Raw genomic sequence first — 19667 nt, 5'->3', positions numbered from 1 at the left:
GTAACTGTACATGTTTTATATATACAAAAAAAGCTGATAAACTTTTCCCATATATATATTGGATTTATTATATTTCTCCAAAGCAATTTGACAAGCACTGAATTATACTCTCTTTCAGCTTCCAAAAGAACTTTAGTAATAAAAGCAGAAAAGTTGCTGCTGAAATTCATTTTCTTATAGATTTATAAGAAAACTGAAAACTGCTTTGATGTCTTTTGCATTCCCTTGCCATTTTAAAAAAAGAAAGAAAAAAAGAAAAAAGAAAAAAAAAGATAAAAGATAAAAGAACTTCTATTAAATTTAACAACACTCTTCTCCTCTTCCCCTACTTCAAACCTTATTTATCTTTTATGAGGCCTGGGCATCTTGCCATAATAAAACTGCATAATATACTAGAGTTCTATAATCATTTACTGGTTTCTCCTTTTTTTACCCTAACAACTCACTGTGGCATTGACCCTGCCATTTAAGAATTTGATTTGAATGGATCAAAACTTTAAGTAGTACAGCATGTAGTTCAGTATTCAAAGCAGTGAACTTGGACAATTAAGGTACCTAATTTTCAGAGGGATTGCTAGCTCTACTTGCTGCTAAGAGCATGCCTCGCAGCTTAGTTTTGCCTAAAAATAGTAACAGGGATATATATCTTTTCAGAAGTTGTGGAAAGAAAATATTAAGAATTATTAGAAAATGTATAAACATGTTACATATCCTTGAATTTATTAGATTTTCTTTTGTTATTGATTTCCATTGGATGGTTTTCCACAATAAAATTATTGATTTCTAGTGAATTGAAGAACTTCTGATTATATCTCAACTGAGGTCTTATTTTTTTCAGATTTCTGAGAATATAGACCTCTTTTACCATCTTATCCTACTTTCTTTCATTTAAAGGCATTCCATTGTCTCTGAGAAGTGGATCGAATGTAGTTATGGACAAAATTATTGATGATTTTGATTCAGTTGAAGCAAACTATTAAAGGGGAGGTTTTTATTCTGGTTTTGTTTGGATTTTCTCTTAACGTAGGCATCAGTAATGAAACTACCTACTCAGAATATCTGTCCAGACCTCTTTTAAAAAGGCCGGAGAAAAAAAATAAACATTTGGAGTGAATGATCCTAATGAAAAGAAGCAAATTATTTCCAGTGAACATTTTCCTGAAATCTCCTTTTTTTCCAAGGACGATAACTGGAATTAAGTTCTTTTGTCTTCACCAGAGTGTTTAATTTTAGATTACAAGAAACCCTCCCATGTTATCATTTTGTCTTTAACACAAACAAGAGATTTTTGCAAGTTATTTTAGCTGAATTACAGTATAACTCATTGTAACATTTATAAGAAACATAAACATCTGTATTTTACACAGAAATATAAACGTAGGTTATCATTGCATTCATACTGCTCAAAAGCTATTCCTCTGCTCAAAAGCAAAGGAAAGAAGAGCAATATCTGAAGAATATTGTGGATACTGTCTTGAGAATTTTGAGCTTTAACTGTCTCCGGTAACCTGATATTGTATTTCTGCATTCATCAACTGAAACTACACAGCAGTTAAAAACTGTGAAAAAGAAAACAAATAATATAATAAAGAAAGAAACCTGAGATACATTTCTCTTGAATATGTTGAATGTGTAGTTTTGAAGGTCCAGTCAAGACAGTGGCTGGCAGATTAATTGCCATTACCTGCTTCCCAGATAGACAGAAAATGCTAAACTGAAGACTGCAAACAGAATAAAGTTTGGTACTTAAGATCACAGAAATGGAGAAGACATAAGGGAACAAGGCTTTGGGAGGGAGGCAGATCTGTGTAGATTTCTTCTTAAGGACGTTACTCTCTGAAGAAAACGCCTTCTGTGCTCTAATATTTGAGCCTTGGTTTTCTGAGTCAGCCCACCAATATTCACATTGAATGTTTTAATAGATGTTGTGCAACTCCATTCTAGCTTTGAGAGAAAATCCACCTAGGAATTCTAAGGCATTTTTGTTAATACATGGTCTTTTTTAAACTTCTTCTGTATTATATTTCCTGAGTTCCTAAATTCTCTGTTTTAAAACTGTGCAAGTGACATCAAGTAATCACAGGTTGCAATGCAGCATATAATGAAAGAGAAGTGAGATTTTATACCTATCTTTTTCTCTCTGTCAAAGATTTGAGCAGTGATGGTAAATTATCTCACACTAAATAGTAAACAGAAGTTTAAAGTCTGCTCTGGTAATTAAAGTGCTAATCTGAGAAATGTGATGCCTACTTTAAGTTCCCTGATGTTCTGTAGACTTTCTCTGTGACCTTGAACAAATCACCTAATGGAATTTTTCTTGCCTATATATAGTAGTCTGAAAACCAGGGAGACAGACCAACCAAGTTACCTAGATTAATCTAGATATATCTAACCGCTGGAGGATAATGCAAGCAGGCAACTTCTTCCATCTTTTTTGGGATAGGACAAATCACCTTTAGAGATAATCTCTCTCTCCTACAAGTAGTTTTGATAGATTCTTAAAGTGAAGTGAGGCTTATCCCACTTTTAATCTTCCTATGCTTCAATTCTACGTACACCTGAACTATGAGTATAATGAAATTTCTTTTCCCTTTTAGGTTATTATGAAAAGAACAAAGCATGCAGCATTGAAATAATGTAAGAATGGGATGATAAAAGTATCACAGACATGGACATATCCTGGTATGCCCATCAGGATAAGAAAATCCAAAGGCTTTATAATTCCAATCCTAGTATTTTGCTAAACTCAATTCTAACACTCTTAAAATCAACTTTAATCAGAATAGTATCCCAACTGACACCCACCTGGGTTCTTATTAGTCATTCAGAGACCAACACTTGGTACTAAATTGTTGAGGAGAAAATGAAACACACGCTATAAATAAATGCTAGTTAGCATTCAGGTGTTCAGAAATTTGTTTTGTTCCTGCCATGCATGCTATTGATCAGCAAACCTAGTTGTAAGTGCAACAGGTACCTGTCACTGAAAATATGATATCTTTATTATAAATGATAAAAGAGACATGACATTCATGAGTTTCTGCCTTTTGCTTGGAAGGAAGTTAAACAATTCATTTTTCAACAATAGACAACAAATGACTGAAACCAGAAGAAATTTCAGGCCAAGTTCTCAGCCAAGTCTGTCAAGATGAAGTGTTGGTGATTTCTAGCAAGAAGACAAATTCAAAAAAGCAACCTATGAATTGAAACTGAAAAAAAACCCCTAGGTTTTTGGTTTTTTTTTCAACAAGTGTTCTGTGGAATTTATTAGTGTTCTTTGAGCTTAGGGTGACATATTTGCATTGCAAAGCTGTCAAGTCAATTTTACTTCTTTTTCACGCTGGGGGAATTCTTCTTTCTGTCAGAGGGCCACCTTTAAGACTACTATGTCACTTATGTGGATGGAAAATCTCTTCTGGGCAGCAAGTTCATCAAGGTAAAGTAGTTGTATTAGAGAAAGCTTCTAGGGCAAAAGCAGGCTAGTACCTGTTGTTACCGTTGAGGAGCATGTAAGTTTGATAGGTAGTGGTCAGTTTATAGGTAGTGGTCAGCTTTACTGCAGGACAGAATGACTTAGGAAAATATCAGTTTTGGGATGGTTGGAATATTTTCTATCCAAGAATATCCACTACAGTTTTTTCAGTGAAAGGATGTCATCCAAAGCTGAGATGTTTATTCAGTTGTGGTATAAGTCCATGATTTCAAGTGATCCCACAGAGAGGATGAACTCTTCAAATCCAAACAGAAAAATGTCAAGTCAGTATTCTGAGTAGAAAAAGATTTATGTGTTTTGGTTTTTTATGTGCCTTGTATCAGTAAAAAGAAAATCTTTTTGCTTTTCCCTTTCATACGTGTTCTCATATGCAGGGTATCTTTTTAAAGAAACGTCAAATTTGGGTCTCTCCAGAGCACACTTGAAAGTTCTTGGATCTACGAGTCATTCTAGTTTTCAGAAAATCTTCATTTTATTCTCACTCTGATACTGTTTCTTTCATCTTCAGGATTGACTTTAAATTATTCATGTTTTCTATGAAAATTACATAATGGTCATGAGGTGCCCAAATATGCATTTTCCAATTTCCCTTATAATAATTAAAACAATCAAAATATTCCAAATCCTGTGAATCATTTATAATTTGAAAGTTGCCACTGCCTTTCTGTGACCAAGTAGTTGATTTCTCCAAGTAAGTAGAATGTAATAAGATTTTGATTTGAAGCCTTTGCAGTGCTGTTCATATAGTTCGAAAGGCTGGAACTATATTCCTAACAACCTCATTTCAGTTTGCAACAAAGATTCTACTTCAGAAATCAAAAATCAGTGACAGAAGAGATCTATAAAATGAGACTTTTAAACTGAAGCATCATAATCCAGTGTAAACTGTGCTTCCTGTAAGTCACAAGAGCTTGGATCCATTTAGGAAAGTGTTAAATGTTGTCTCATACACCTCATAACTTAGTTTTTCCTTTAAATAATGGGAAAGATAACAGTCCTCAAAACACTGGGGTTGATTCATGAGGTGGATTATCCTTTTTCTATAAACAAGAATAAAGAGGATGTGAATAGGCTTTAAATTACCAGAGGCAGAAGCTAATATTTCCACATGCATATATTTCCTCTTAATAACTTTCTGCTTCTTATTAACCCAGCAGCTGGAATAAAACTTATTAGAACAAACTGTGGTCTCCCAGGAATGTTCATCCTCTCAAGCCAATGGATCAATGCTATATAAATAGCTTGATATTCTTATTTAGTCAGTTTGTCCATATCAATTTTCCATACACCATCATCTCTGGTCTAGTCTCCCTCCAGTCTGAGCCCATTAATATATACTGTGTCTGGTTGTTGCTTGGATTAATTTTTATGTTTTGTATCTTTGTGCCATATCAATGCAAAGCAAATTAGGCAAGATACTGCATGTGTATCCCCAAAAGGAATACAAGCAAAATGAACTAACCTAAGTTGCCAGCCTTACTATAGTACTGCCGACATCAGCTACTCTGCTGGAGAAAGAATACTGTGCTCTATTAAGACTATGTCAACCTGATGAATATGTTGGCAAAGTAATCTTTATTTTTTATCTCTTTCATTTCTGCACTGTGAATAGGTTTTTTAGCCAATACACTCTTCTGCAGTAAAAAAGAAGCACTTCTCAGTTTCTCCCTCCATTACTAGTCATATTTTTCCTAACTTCTCTAAATTTGTATTGGTTTATAAAATACCTTTAGTCCATTTAGTACTGATTACATTTCTTAGTTAGGAATTATTGCAATGCAAGGTGGCATCTGCTATCTCTTTCTGGTGCCCTTTTTTATGATGTAAGCTAAGTCAGCCTGCAGTCAATGACAGCCATCAGAAACTAAGATTTTTGACCATTATTTGCATAGAAAAAGCATAATTTACAGTAGCAAAAACTGGCTCTGCTCCTCAGATAAAACTTAGCCCGCTTTTAAAGTATTGACTTAGCTGTGGTTCTAGCATATTGCTTTCTTCTTCCTTGATATGACTTTTTCTGCCCCAACATATTGTAAAAACACGGCAGAATCAGAAAAAATAATGTTCAGTGCTTATTTTGTAAATATTTCATGACCCTTTCTAGATAACATGATAGATTTACTGCATATAGATTTATATTAGGAAGATTATTTTAATCAGGATGTCTTCTTTTGCAGTACAAGACCTTCTGCCTGTGTTCTTACTTCCTCTGCCATTCATATTCACAAGTAGCATCACTGTGTTTGTTAGCACATGAGTTAAAAATAAATTGTCTTACTATGTACACTGTACTTTTAATATAATTCCTTATTACTTTAAAAAAATTGCAGCTAAAAAGAACAGTTGCTTTCCAAGCAGTCACTCTATTAGTCTGCAAATCATAAGCACTGTGGAAATCACAAACTGCCCATCAGTCAGCCCTAAGGATTTAATCTTTTCTAAGGTTAGTAACATAGGGTGTAATCACGCAAGCTGCAATTCTTTTGAAGTACCAACCTTCCTTTACCTGATATGAGTATTTTAATGAAACCACTGCTAGGCTCAGTACTGTGGGCTCAGAAGCTAGTTTGCATATCTCATAACAAATATGGAAAGACCGACAAACTTATGTTTGTGACTGATGCCTCCAGGATCGCCCTCAAAAAGCCTTTGTTTTGTCTCACTGCTTAGGTTGCAAACTGTAGTCCTTTAGTTTCATGCTAAGGCAAGGACACAGAGGGTTTTTTTGGCACATGTAACAATGCATACATGGTCAAATTCTGCATATGAGAGAAAGAGATCTGTTACTTTTGAATCCATTCACTGATTTGACAATGAAGTTTTGGTCTCAAACACTGTAAAATTTCCTATGATTTTTATGAAAATAGGTAGCCAGATGTGGGAAAGAGACTTTATTAATGCCTTTACTAAAGGGAGAGTTCTTGCACACCAGAAATGTTAAAAATCAAGTTCCTTGGCTCATGGAACTACTTATTCGAAAATCTGGCTCTGAACCTCATCGGTATCTCCTTACTCTTTGACAGATGTTCAATGTTCTGCATGAAGATGTATCCTAGAGAAATGAAACAATAACAATGTTTTCATTTCAGTTGCTTCAATTTTGATGCTTGTTTTCGTTCCCAGAAGCAAATGTTTTCCTCTTGTTCTTTCATAAACTGCCATGGGATAAAATAAAATAAATCTCTAAGAACAAAAAGAAAACAATAAAGCTCTTAAGTGGTTGTTTGATTTCTGTTCAGACTCCTAACAGCTGCTTCATTCTTCTTCACTGGTTCCAGATTTAATAAGGCCATGTAAGTCTTTAAGAAGACAGCAATTAAGTTTCTTCCTTTTTTTTTAAAATCGTTTGTTCCAGATTCTAACATAAAATCATGTACTCCAGTTTTCCTTTGAGTATAAAGCCTAAATTTCTTATTTATGATTCCTAATACTATTTTTAAAAATTGTGAAAGTAACAAAAAGATTTGTTTTCCAAGAATAACAGCACAAAGTTCTTGTCCCACATACTGCTTTGACTCAAAATAAATCAATAAAATAAATAAGTCTTGATTCTGGTGAAATAATCAGACTTTTTCAAAGCAACACTGAATGAGACAGGTCAACTCAATGATGATTTGTTCTCATAATTATTTCTCTGTGTAAGCAGTACTGAAACATTTGAGGAAATGTTACCATAGAGGTTTTCTTATGTTGTCTCTTTTCTGAATAGAACTAAATGGCTCACTCATTTCTTATCTAAGAACTTTGCATTAATATTTGGGCTTTCCTTTGCTTTTACCTTATTATTTTAGTACTCTACTCCTTTCAGTTTTGTATGCTCTATTCTTCTTTGGAGATCACATTCGTTTTAACAAAGTTGAGGTATTCTGAAGCTACACTTACTTAAGAGTGTCATAGAATCACAAAATATCCTCAGTTAGAAGGGACATATTGGGATCACCAGAATGCCGTCAATCAAAGTATCATCAACAAGTGCTCTTGTTATAGTTGAGTTCATGTGTGTACTGGTGGATAGAGCTAATTTTCTTCACAGTGGATAGTGTGGGTCCATGTTTTGGATTTGTGCTGAAAAGAGTGTTGATGATATAGGGGTGTTTTCATTACTGCTGTGTAGGGCTTACACAGGGTCAAGGATTTTTTTGCTCTTTGTATCACCTCGCCCACAAGGAGTCTGGGAGTGCGAAAGAAGATGGGATGGGACACAGCTGGGACAGCTGACCAAAGAGATATTCTATACCATATGGTGTCACAGCATATAAAGCTGGGGTAAGAAGGAGGAAGGGGTGCATGTTTGGAGTGATGGTGTTTGACTTCCCATCCTGGAGCCCTGCTTTACTGGGGATGGCTGAACACCTGCCTGCCCCTGGGAAGTGGTGAATTAATTCCTTGTTTAGCTTTGCTTGCACACACAATTTTTCTTTACCTGTTAAATATTCTTTATCTCAACCCAGGATCTTTAGTACTTTTACCCTTCAAATTCTCTGCCCCATCCCAGCAGGGGGACTGAACCAAGGGCTCTATGGTGTTTAACTGTCAGCTAGGGTTAACACAAAACAACATGATAGAGAAAAAGTATACACAAATAAAGAAGGAAGGAAGGAAGGAGGGAAAGAAGGAAGGAAGGAAGGATGGTTGCCCAGGGAGGTCATGGATGCCCCAACCCTGGCAGTGGTAAAGTCCAGGTTGGATAAGGCCTTGAGCAACCTAGTCTAGTGGGAGGTGTCCCTGTGAGGGCAGGAAGGATTGGGATTAGATGGTCTTGAATGTCTCTTATAACCCTTCCAACGTTCTAGGATTCTGTGAGTGTTCCATGGGAGTATGAGGTTCTTTACAGAAGGAAAGAGTAGGACTGAGAGACTTTTAAAATTAATTTTGCTCTTTATTTTAGCATTTCAAAAACTTTGACCTTATCAGTCATTCTTTGAATTTTACCACTTCAGACACTAGTGTGTATTCCACAGGAAATTAAAACATTAATTACGTTGTGAACTGCATTATGCAGGTTTTCAAAATGCTGCTCGCTTCTGTTCCCAGACACTTGAATGCACTTGAGGTGCCTTTCTTTTTCTTAAGGTAGACTATGTTCATGTGTGTCACTTTTTTGTATAGTATGGTGGGGTGTTTTTCTGGCATTCACTGAAACAGGAAGAGTATGTGTTGTTTCTGTGGACATGGGAAGCTTTAAAGACTTGTTTGCTTCTACAGCAATTGACTTATTGCTGTCCTAGTTACAACAACAGCAATGCTTCACTATATTATTTCGCAGCTGAAAAAGCCTTTTGACACTATTCCATCATCAGCCTCCTACTGTTAAATCTTTAATAGTATTTATAACATCACCTGTCATCGGATAGAGTTCCAATGGTATTTTATCTTTACTCCTTGCCTTTGCTTTTTGCTAGAAACCAGTAGAAATGAGGTACACAATTACTGAAGAAAACCTGTGCTGCTCCAAAGATATATTCTCAATAGACTAAATTATCTCCAACTTGAAAATTAAATTAAATTCAAATTGAATTTTAGACAGTAGTGATAAAATTTTAAAGAGGAAATTGATAGTTGAAAATCTCTATTTATTTTTAATGAAGTTTCACAGACTAGTCATCTTATTTTTCCAACATTTGCAATGTTGATTTGACATCTCCAATACTAGTTTTAGTGTTATATTTTCTTTAAGAAAAGAAAATGTGTCATTCTTGACTTATATGCCTTATAGCTAAATCAAAAGCAAGTGAGAAAGACATTTGTATTCTGTAATAGATAGCAATACATAGTCTTCTCAAAATCTTAGTCTGTTTCACAGCTGAAACTGTACTAATCTTGATATCAGTTAAAGCATCATTTGGTTATTATAGAGTGAAAACCAGATTTTTAGTGAGAATGTACTTAATTTTGTGAACAAAAGCTGCAGAAAACCACCTTCCATCTTCATCTTTTGCCTTTGAGCCTTCAGCCAATTCTCATGGACCTTAAGGGCTGGGTTACTGGACTATTTGAATCACAGAATCATCAAGGTTGGAAGATACCTTCAAGATGATCTAGTCCAATTGTCAGCGTAGCACCACCATGATCAGCCCTAAACCATATCCCCGAGTGCCATATCCAGATGGACACTTCTAGAGATCTGACTCCACTGACTCCCTGGGTAGTTCATTCCAATGCCTGATCACTCTTCCAGTGATTTTTTTTTTTTCTGATATCTAATCTGAACTTCCCCTGTGCAATTTAAGGGCATTTCCTCTCATCCATTCTGACTCCCCACCTCACTACAGTCTTCTCTCAGTTAGTTGTAGAGAGCAATGAGGTCTCCCCCCAAGCTTCTTCTTCTCCAGACTAAACAACCCCAGTTGCCCAAGCCACTCCTCATAAAACATATTTTCTAGACCCTTCACCAGCTTTGTTGCCCTTCTTCAGACATGCCTAATTTGAAGTAACATCAAGAATGAGGTTTCCAGTTTGTCTTCACTCTTTCCCCCTCTGAATTTTAAAGAAAAAAAGAAATTCAGGAAAAAATAATATACTCAGTAAAATCTGTAAAATTAGGAAATACCGAGGCCCAGATCTTTTACAATAAAAGTATTTTTACTTCTCCTCTCAGCTCTGAAATGTTGCAATATAGGCTCTATACTTAGATCTCTGTTGAGTTGAATTAGTGACATGCTTAAAACACAAAATTATGTCTTGGGTGCTTCTTTGAATAACAAATCAAAAACATCAAATCTATGTCTTCAAAGGGATTTCTCTGCCCTTTTAAATAAAAATGAATGTCTTTATACCATTTTGTTGACAGAGACTACCAAGATGTTATTGACCTCACATATACTTTAGAGTAAAAATCTTCTTCAAAAAGTCAAATCTACAAGGGTGATAATTTCATATTACAGAATGACAGCTTAGCATTTCTGATTTTCGCAGTGCCCTGTGTGGGTGTAATGTTTCAATGTACCAATCTTTAATGCAGTAGTCTTACAATCAGTGAAATTATAACCTCTTTATTAAGGTTACGTCTTGGTTTTGGTTCCTCATGTTTGAAAGGTGACTGTCATCTCTAAGGCATCTAAGTTTAAACCTAATCCTGGTTATGTGGGCAATTTCACACCACAATGGGAAACATATCTCAAAGGAAAATTAGAGAAGTATTAACCTCTCTAAATATGACAATTTATCTCTGATAAGCATACAAAATTTAGACAGTTATTTGGACCTCTGTCTCAGTTTAATGGGACTGAAGTGTTTTGCTAAGGAGGATGAGTTATGAGGAAGACCAAATCCCTCCCTCTAAGCAATTGTAAATCCGAAATTAAGAGGCTTCAATTGAGAAAGTATGGAGAAAGAAAAATATAACAGCCCTTTATTAAAGGACAAAACAGAAAGAGTTCAGTACTTTCCGCTTTTCTTGGTGCAATTCTAACCATGACCAGCAGGGAGCACTCTTGGATCCCTGGCAGAGCAGAGCCTGCAGTTGCTCGGTGTCGGTCGGCAGGGGGCGCTGTTGAGCAGTGGGGCCCCGGTGCGTGGGAGAAGCCGAAATGGAGATCTTCCCCCACCACCAAGAAGGGGAAGGGGGAAAGGGGAAAAGGTGGCTCTTCCCATGAAACTCATGCTCTCTGCAGCTGGCTGTGGGCAGGATTTCCCCACTTACATCAATGGACACACGCTGCTGCTAACACAGGAGCAGAGGAGAGAAAGGGCAACCTCCTTCCCGAAAGGTTCTTCCGTGGGTGGGTCAAGCCTCTCTGATGAAGTCCGATCAGGTCTAGACTGGGGCAGAACAGGGTGCAGGAAAATGGAGGCAAACTGGTGCCAGAAAACAGCCAGATGACCAGACCGAAAAATAAAGTGAACCTCAGACCCCTCCAACACACACCTTGCCTGAGTTAGGGCAAAAGTGAAATGTCTCCCGCTTCTGAGAAGAGGAAAAAAAAAACATCACCCCTCCCCACAGTTTTCAGAGGGCCATCAGCTTAGAATGTGGATCTGCTGGTTCCTTTGTGTGTGTCAATTACACTAGGCAAAAACTACCCTTCCCTGTTCAACATTCCCCCCTTACAGCAATGCAGGGGAAAGAAAAATTCCCTGCCTGGTTTTTTAGAACAAGTAAACCTACGACAACCTCTCTTTGGTCTTTAAATCTTGTTAGGATTTCTTAAAATACTTCCACATTTTTTGTGTTTATTAGTTGTATTTTGGTATTAACTACATTTCTAGATGTAAATGGAAGATTATAAATTTTTAAAAATTTCAATATGGGGAGTCATTCAGTAAACTTTATATTTATGTGCTTCAAGATTGGGACTGGAATCTATAGACTATTAAAGTCTGTAACTGAAAGAAATAGTATTTGGGAGTTCTAGTATATACCAAGTTTATGATGCTACTCTTAGGCAGACAATAAAATAAAAAGGAATTCCTTGTCAGGAATTGTCTTCCTGAAATGGTAGATATAAAATAGAAAATTGGTTTAGAAATTCTTCCGGGGAAAGTACTCACTTGGATATGTTTGATGTTTCTAGTCCTGGTCAACTTATAAATATTTCAAAAATTCCTTTGAAGTTTTTCACTTTCTGCCTCAGTCAAAACAGCAAGTGAAAAATGTACAGAACAGAAAGACAATATTTGCTCTTTTAGTCTTTATATTAAACAGCAGCAACAAATAGATTTTCCATGAACAAATCCAAAATATGTAAGCAATTTTTTTGCATTTACACAATGCTGTACAGAACTTCTCTTTCCCAGAGGATGACAGTTTGCTATTGCTGCTATATGACATTTTTTTGGGAGGTTTACTCCACTGTAGATATTGGATCTGTACTAGACTGACTTATCTGAGGTGAGATGATCAGCAAAGTTGTTAATTTGTACACCTTACCTATGCAGAGAGAGATTTGGGAATGCTCCTGGGCGTAGGGCCCACATGCACAGCTCCACCCTTCATGATGGAGGGAGAATTGCACTCAGACTTTTCCATACAAGCCTACATTTTTGTGCCATTTATTATTATATCTATTCACTGGGTTCAAGGGCTGATGCAAAGAAAATATTGTTTCCATTACCTGTCGTGGGTAGATGGAAAAGTATTTTTGAGGAGAATTTAGGTCCTCCAATCTGAAGGTCTATCTCTCATCTAGGAAACTTTTGGTAGCAGCTTTCTCTTTAGCGCAATCCAAACAGAGTTCACTCCGTCAAAATCAGATGTTTGGGCTTCATGTCCTACTTTCTCCTTGTGACAGACAAAACAGAATGTGGCATGATAGAGTTGCCTGAGAGTTGGCGCTCTCTAGGATACCAGAGGTAACTATAGTGGACTGGCAGCTGGAACACAGAGATTGTTGGAGGCCCTTGCACTTCTTCAGTGGCAACTGGAGTGAAGGTAGGACATCCCCTCGACCTTTTATGGACTAATAATGATCCATTTGTCAAACAAGAATTTTCTCTAACACTTGGATTTGGCAAGACACAAGCTGGTCTAGTGGAAGGTGCCCCTGCTCATGGCAGGGGGGTTGGAACTAAATGGTGCCCTAGGTCAAACTATTCTATGATCCTATAATTGTATGAGTCTATGATAACAATTTCATTGGATATGTCATTTTCAGTTACACTCCAGGAAGCTTAATTGTTGTTAAATGGTAGGGATACTCAAATGGTAGGGATACAGACTGTCAGGTGATACTATTTAATGGCTGTGCAACATTTCAGCTTCACAAACCCACTCTGTTACCATTTGCTATTTAGTAGTTAATAGATTGCATAAGTTCCACCTAAACATATGTAGATGAAGTGCCTTTAACAACAACAGCTGCTTGTGTATGCATCCAGTTATACTACTTCTGACATGGTAGCTGCGCGTTAGAACTCAGACACGCTAACACTGTAACATTGTTAGGTTTTTTTATCAGAGTATGGGATAAAATCAGTCTAGCTCAACTCATTCCTTCTCAGGTAGTAAGGAATCTTATATTTGATGACCCAAAATATACACAAGAGGTTTTTAGATTAGATCAGTGTGATCTAATTAGATTTGATTATGAGCTCAGAATAGAGAATGTTGGCTGAAATCTTCGGTCTTGTATTCTGAAAAAGAAATCATTTGGCACTTCTATTGCAGTTTCCAATATGTTTGGTGTTTGGAATATATGACATATCAGTTTTGCAAAATGAGAGAAACAATTCATTGTCATCAAGGCTCTTGGTTGTTAGGTTTATGTGTTTCATTGAACAACTAGTTTTAGAGTATTTAATTTTTATAACTTCAAAAAATAACATCTTTCATTTCACAAAAAATAAAATGCTGCTCGTCTTAGATGAAAGTAACAGGTGAAAGTTGGTTCCACTTGCACATGGTATGAAAATTCAAATACTAAAAAATAAAATAAATCATATATTGGAATAGTCAGATTTTAATAAATGATCTTTTCCATTCCAAGAGCAATACTGCTTATATTTGTATCCTATAATCAGCCTCAGGATTTGGTGTTGGTGAAGAAATTTCTCTCTTAGCCTGTTGTTTCATCCAACATCTAGTGTTGTTTCATCCAACAATTTTATTTGTCCTCTTTTGGTCCCATTTTTATTCTGTTCTACATACTCACACTTTCTGATCCCCTGCCTTGTATTTCATTTTCTCAGCTCTTATCCCAGCAGATTTCTTTTCAAAATACAGGCATAGCTCTGAGAAAAAGGCTTGGGAAGTAAGATCCCTGGGGAGAAGGCCTCAAGGGAAATGAAACAGCTCAGCTTAAATGTAAGGAGTCGATCACAGGATTGCACAGGAATGAATGCAGTTAAGTGTGCTAGGTTTGTATTGTATGTTTCTTGAACAGCAATTCTAATTTCCCTGTACTAAATAATCATACTTCAAACCTGCCTAAAAGAATTTTTTAAATTAAGCAATATGAGAAAGATATTTGAACTTTAGGTTAAAAAAAGTTTTTATTTCACTCAATAATATCGATCTATTTACTGGTCATTTGGGCTAAATTTCAAAAAACTTTGCACCCTAAAAAAGTACCTAGTCCTGGGGTATTAAAGCAGCATTTATTAACAGAAATTTTATGGTTGACAGCTGAGCTGGTTGATGATAGCTGAAGAAAACCAAGTTTTGCTAACTGGAAAGATTATCACTGAAGGGCTCACACGAGTGAGATGGCAAAATCAAATACAGATTGTGCCTTTAGCTGTTGGGATTGTAATATGTGTGACTGTGAAATCTACATATGCAACCTGATGGTTTTTCATGGCACGTTTTTACTCATTCTGTATATGAAAGACAAATGGTATCTTGTTTTCCTGGCACCCCACCAAACAATTTCTTGATGTAAGATACAGCCTAAACAGAACAATGTCATGATTTTATGCAAATTGTGCTGGCTCATCTGCACTAATTCTTAGTAATCGTTAAGATTTTAAAAATATATATGTCACTTTATTTATCAGTCACCTGTAATATTTGTTTTCCAGAATCTAACGTATAAAACTGGGTTTAATATATTACATATCAGTTTATACTAATGTAGAGAACTGAGTTTTAAACTACTATAGAGCCGTCAATAGCTAAATTCTGTGGTATAACTTCAGAGACTTGGATAACAAGGCCTTTTAACCTTTAGCCAGCACTTTATAGCACAGGCTATAAATTAGGAAGGAATTTGACTTTTAGTGGCTTCATATTACAGTCTATCAGGACAGTGTAGAAACAGGAGCTATTTCTATTAGCATAGTAATGAAACATTTTTTCCAGAGATAGTGAATGAAATCAACCCCCTAATTAGATTTTATGTGTAATACTTGATGGTCAACATTATTCAAAAGAGATAGCAAAAGCTTCCATTTAATGCAGCCAATATTCTTGTTTATATTGGACAAGGAAAAGGAAAGAGAAGATAGAATAAACCACCATGACAGTAGTGCATTTCAGAACAAAATCATGTGCATCTCACCTTTTCACTTCCATTATGCAGATCTGAAAAGGAAAAAAAACTACTATAGAGGAGAAAAGAAATAATTCTCAACACAGCATGATATTCGTCACTTAATTCAGAAAAGGTCATGCACATGGTTATAGAGGTAGAACATACACATTCATCAGCTATGATATACCTACATTTAGGTAAGAAGTGTAATATTTTGTATCTCACACATATATATGTTAGTTTGTTTACAGCCCTGCTTCAAAAGGTAATGAAAAAACCTGAAATCCAGAGAATATTGTTTCCAACATTCTAACAGTGTTCTCTGGCATATTTGCTGAAACTCAGTTGCCCTGAGATATGGCCACAAGGCTGGTGAGACCAGTGGCACTGAATCAACAGAATTTGATTTCTGGCCACTTTTGTTCAGACTATCAAACCAAGTCCAATAGTAAGAATAGGTAGCTAGGGAACATTAATACTCTTGCATTTTATATAAACCAATATAAGAGTAGTACTAAACATTTTAGTAAGAGGGATTCTGTATTCATGAAGGCAAGGTTGATTAATTCTGTTCTGTAACATCTTAAATGCATATCTAGAATTACCAAAGAGCACATCTTAGTCTTTTCTATAAGATATGTATGAATACTTTTACTATAATTTCTTCTTTTCTACTTTTATATTCCTTTTCTTACCTTCTTCCCCTCTAAATATCTAGTACCTTTAATAACTCTTTCTCTGTTTCTCATGTACTTATCATGACTCAATAACACATGTAGATTTTCTTTGCTGCTTGCAGAATTATTGCATAATTTAGTATTCAATTTAAGGATTTTCAGAGGAATTTACTGCATAATTTTTAACATAATAAAATTCGTAAAATAATGTATAGGAGTATACTTCAATGAAAAATGAAAAAATAATTGTTTGATTCATGTGAACAACAAGGAGAGGTTGAAAAGGAAACATTCTTTTAACAGAAAATCTCTGATTATGCAGCTGTAGAAAGAAAAGGTAATTGACATTTACTCACTCTCATATAGAGACTAAATGACTGCTTTCATCATATCTCTTTTGCACAGTATTTAAAGTCTAAGTGGAAATAGCTTTTGACAAATTGCAAGTAACTCAGCAAATATATTAATAGTAATTTATGTGAATTTTGTATAATATAATTTATGCCAAGATTGCTGAAATTTTGTCGGATCATCACTCTATGAAAGTACAGAATAATATATTGACCTCCTCAAGTAAAAAACTTTAAATAGAGCTTATCTGGCATTTTTTTTTCTCATTATAGAATAAGCAGCTGCATTAACTGCTTACCAAAGATTCATAATATATTACTCTTCTACTTTATTCAGCTCTTGAGTAGAAATGATTCCAAAACACAACCTTACATGTAAACAGTCTCACACTGTTCATAATTCTGTTGTATAAACAGATTTTCACCTACATAAACAGATACAAACAACACCAAATACTCTCATATCGTGGGGGGCTGAACACTGTGGATTTCAATCTAAATGTTGTACCTTCAGTGTGTTCCTTAATCAAGGTGAATTGACTGAATATTTTTCTCTTTGTGTGTGCTCTTCACAGTTGTCTAAGACTTCCATAATAGAGTCAACATCTACAGAGAAATGTGTCTTAGCTACAGAAAAACTACTTTATATATGTAAGGTTTTATTGAATCTAATATTTAAAAGATGACAGAACATTTTGAAATCTTAATACAAAATGAGAAACAATCCAAATTTTGCTCTAGAAAAAATTGTTCAAAATTTTTCCCTTTTTCATGTATACGTAAAACTAATTCTGTCCCCACTTTATTCACCTTTCCACATTATAACCCTATGTTTCAGTGATAAAGTATTAAGTTTGGCATTTCATTGTTTTTACACTATGGAAAATAGGGAATGTTCATTCCTATTCTTTGTATCCATGACTTTTTATGATTCCAGAGTCATCTGTCATATTCACTTTTATTTTATCATTATTATTATTTATTTATTTATTATTTTATGTTTGCAAAACTGAAAAGTACAAAACATTTAAGTCCCTTCTTTCTCCAAAGTGAGTCTGCAATTCTGATAATCTTCAATTGCCCCACACAGACTGTAACTGGTGACTCTTCCCCAGACCTCAGGTGAGCACTTTGTAATTAGTGGGCAAGCTAACACATCATAGTCTTTAGAGCAATCACAAAGCTTCTATATAACTATGACATTGGTAACAGAACTCCCTGTAACTGTGGTTTGCTTATTGGACAGGTTCCTATTTGTAATTGGGTATTTTGGCACCAGAATGTTAAATATCAAGACTTGGGAGAGAGAAGGGAGAGAACACTAGAGAAACTCTCTCAGCAGTGGAATTACTTTCACCTTATCTTTTTTTCTCCTTCTTTTTTATTTACATGGTCTATTTACCTGAAGGTAAGATTGCCCTATGACTTGTATATTGATTTTTTTCAGGTTACCCTGTTTGGTCTTAAGCGACTTGATAATATGTAAATAAGTAACAAAATTTTTTTCTCCATAGTGTTGCTTTATTGTTTGTTTTTATTTGTTTGGATGATTGGTCGGTCTTTAATACAGTTATTGCAAATACTTAGAAAAATAGAGTTTGCAATGATATTTGTCATCCACTCTCCCAGAGGTATTGTGTGAGATGTACCCCTTAAATTCAGGTCAGTGTAGATTTAGGCTGGATTGATGAAAAGAGATTGCTAATTAAAATATGTAGATTCCACCAGGGACCAGTGTATTTTGAGACACAAAGTGTAATTTTCAAATAGCGATGACTGCAATCTCAAAAGACTTTTCATTAACTTTTCTCCTGCAGTCTTCCATTATTTTCAGTTCCCCCACACCAGAGTAGCAGCTGCACTAATAAATTAAAACCCTAAATTCTGGGATGAAAAGTAGTTTATTTCACTTCAAAATGTGGTCACATTACAAAACAAAATAAAACCAAAACAATAAAATGTAGTAAGACTGTGATTCTTAAAATAAGTACAAAAAATTTTTTACAACTCCCGTAAAATTCCAAAAAGCAATTTTCACCTCTTTTTGCTGAAAAGTGAAACCTTTTACAACATCTGTACTGACCAGGCTAGTACAATACTTTGTAAGAATAAAATTACATACCATGGAAGTCAGGATTCTCACAGTGGATCAGAGCTACATTTTAATATGGCAGAGAGCACTGAAATACTTTCACTTACAGCATATGCTGCCAGTACCTTTAAAAAAATTTCTATCAACTTTATGGATTCAAAAAAAGAGCTAACATTCAGTTCAGGTGAATAAACAGAGATATTTCTGAATGGAATTCAGTGATCTTTCTGTAATATGACAGTTAGCTTGAAGAAGATGAAGCTCAGTAATCAGTTGATTGTAGCTGAAATTGGAACTATAGCCCAAAACATCTCATGGACATATATTTTGCTCGCGTTTGGTGGGCCTACAAACATTTCCCTATACTTTAAATCAAACAGCAGTCTTTCTTGCAAGATCTGGATTGAATATTGGGCATTGCAAAACAATAATTTTAAAAAGGATATATAAAATAGATTCCTTAATTGAACTTGAATGGCTTCAATTGGTATCACCTGTATCTGTCTGAGACTCAAAGGACTCAAAGCTGACTCCCTGGACCTTGTGATGAAGACCTGGTAAAACAAGTGTTCCCTTGTGGGCCAGGAGAAGACCTCAGCAGAAGTCGAGGAGCTGGTGGGGGTGCAAAAAAACCCTTCCCTGATACCCCAATGAGAGAGAGACTTTAACTATCACCCTGGAGGGTTTTTCTTCTGAACTGATGTGGGAAGACCCCTAGGGGTGGTAGGGATTGTATTAATACTGTGTGTTTATTTGCTTTTTAGTTTCTATAGTATTTATTGTGTTAGTAATAAAGTTTGGTATAATTCCTCCATGCTGAGTTGTACCTGTCTGAAACCTTCTCTCTCGTACATTGAGGCAAATTGTGGAGAAGCTTGAAAACTGGATTTTTTGGGGGGTGAAACTCCCACACATGCTCTTCATGATCCTTACACCAAGTTCTGCATCATCATCCACTTAACATAGACATTAAACACAATTGCTGTTATTTCTGAAGTTTTTTGTCCACTTGACCATAACTTCTGAAAAGAGGTTTATTTTTTCAGTATTATATCTGCAATTTTGAGACAGAGGTTTCTATGATATCTTTTGATAGAACCTATCTCCTGAAATTGTCATTTTTCCAGTCACTTTGAAATGTAGGGA

General features: G+C 35.5%; 1 long non-coding RNA gene across 4 annotated transcripts in view; it reads left to right on the top strand.

The window, feature by feature from the left end:
• LOC116789002 overlaps positions 1–19022 on the top strand; it is a 29634-nt gene extending 10612 nt beyond the window's left edge. The window contains exons 2-4 of one of the 4 annotated variants that reach the window (XR_004357844.1): positions 3368–3436; positions 12724–12863; positions 14120–19022. This is a non-coding gene — a long non-coding RNA (uncharacterized LOC116789002). Of the gene's footprint in view, positions 1–3367; positions 3437–12723 lie in introns of all 4 variants that reach the window. The other 3 variants (XR_004357842.1, XR_004357843.1, XR_004357841.1) reach the window with 3 other exon arrangements.
• Positions 19023–19667: the final 645 nt, after the last annotated feature.

Source organism: Chiroxiphia lanceolata, chromosome 6 (assembly GCF_009829145.1).
Source record: "Chiroxiphia lanceolata isolate bChiLan1 chromosome 6, bChiLan1.pri, whole genome shotgun sequence".
Classification (NCBI taxonomy): Eukaryota; Metazoa; Chordata; class Aves; order Passeriformes; family Pipridae; genus Chiroxiphia; species Chiroxiphia lanceolata.
This window is presented reverse-complemented; position numbering and strand designations above follow the sequence as displayed.